Here is a 1,842-nt window from a genome sequence, read left to right on the forward strand (position 1 = left end):
CAGTCCACGTTCTTTTGAATTTTTTAAAAAATAAAGTTTGTAGAGGTGGGAGTCTCACTATATTGCCCAGGGTTGTCTCAAACTTCTGGTCTCAAGTGATCCTCTTGTTTTGGCCTCTCAAAATGCTGGGATTACAGGTGTGAACCACCATGCCCAGCACCAGTTCATGTTCTTTTAAAATTACTTTGTGCACACAGCATTGTTCCTGCTCAAGTAAGTGCCATTTTTTTTTAGTTTTAGATATTTTTCTTTCTCCAAATTTGTTATTTATCAGGAGTAACTGAAATAAAAAAAATATAATAGAGTCCCATCATCATCATGGAAATGGCTTTAAGAGAAAACTGGTCAGATGAATATTATTGCTTCTCATTTTCAACTGGTAAATAGTTGCCACTGATGAACTGACATCCAGGAGTCTGACAAGAATGCTCAAAATATGTTATATAATATAACATGCCTGTTCACAGAGGGAAAAATCCTAGGAGTTAACTTGTGTATACTTCTTGATTTTGTCATACAAGACAAGCTTATGCCTCTGAGAACACTGGAGCATGTACCCTTGAAAAAAGCTTTGCATCCTTCATCACGAGCAGTCTTCCTCCAGCAGTTAAGTGTGTCTGTGTACGCGATGTCAGTTCCTTTGCACCCTAACTGCATCATCATGTGGTGGTAAATGGTGTCAAATGGATAGGAGGTCAACCCAGCAACAGCAGTGACAGTCTCTGTGATCATCCAGCTGATGACGGTGTGAGTGTTCTTAGGGTCTGGAAGCATTCCCTTTGCAGTGTCATGGATACCCAGATAGGCAGCTTGGTAGATGATAATACCCTGCACAGTCACGTTAAAGCCGTGGTACAGGCCCTTGATCCTATCAGATTTGTAGATCTTAACCAGGCAGCCACTGAGGACTCGGAATTCTTTTTCAGCTCCAGCTTTACCCACATTGGCTGCTAGACGGGCATGGGCAAAATCAAGAGGGTACACAAAACACAAGGATATGTTCCCAGTGGCACTGCCTGATGCCAATTCCCTGCAAAGTAGCGCAAAACTGGGTCCTCTTGTCCACACCACCCAGGAGTATCTGCTTGTATTTGTCTTTGAAGGCGAAGTTGAGAGCCTGGGTGGGGAAGTATCTGATTACATTGGTCAGGTTACCGTGCTAGGACAGGACTCCCTACTCCTTGGAAATACAGACCACACAGTCTATAATACCCTTGTATTGCTTATCTGCAGTAATCTGCTTGCTGGCATGCTGCATCTGCAGCAGCAGCTTAACCCCACTCGAAGGGCACTACCACGATCTTGGAGATGGCTGCGGCCACTCCACATGCCAGGAAGTCCTTGGTGAAGGACACAGCGGCATCTGTCATGTTGAAAGGAAAGAAGAGGCACACTGCTGCAGGATGGGACTGGGCTGGGAACCAGCTTTGACTCTGGGGCTGTTGAGAGGGCTGTTTTAATGTCCTACACCTCTAATATCAGGGGCGATGGAGGTGGGTTATGCATCCTCCTTAGTATTTTGTTGTTGCTGAGACCCTTCTCCCTCTCCTACTTAGACTCTATAAGATATGAATGTCCTATCAGACTGTCACTCCCACTATCCCCCTCTGCTGTGTTGTCTGCTTTCCCCACTTCACTGTCCCTTATTTTTCAATGATTTTTGGTCAATGGCAGCCTTTTTTCTTAATTTTAAATTTTAATTTTTGTCGGTACATAGTACCAGTATGTAGTATATACATTGTCTTTTAAACAACATTCCTGCCTTAATTCTTGGTAATTTTAATATCCACATAAATGATTCTTCCACCACTATGGCCTTGAATTTCTTAAATTCCTCCCCTT

General features: G+C 43.3%; 1 pseudogene; it reads right to left on the reverse strand.

Moving 5' to 3' along the window:
* Positions 1-478: 478 nt before the first annotated feature.
* LOC116566725 lies at positions 479-1,370 on the reverse strand (annotated as a pseudogene).
* Between the last annotated feature and the right edge of the window lie 472 nt (positions 1,371-1,842).

Source organism: Sapajus apella, unplaced genomic scaffold, assembly GCF_009761245.1.
Source record: "Sapajus apella isolate SASKATOON/1434 unplaced genomic scaffold, GSC_monkey_1.0 scaffold44, whole genome shotgun sequence".
In the NCBI taxonomy this organism is placed as follows: Eukaryota; Metazoa; Chordata; class Mammalia; order Primates; family Cebidae; genus Sapajus; species Sapajus apella.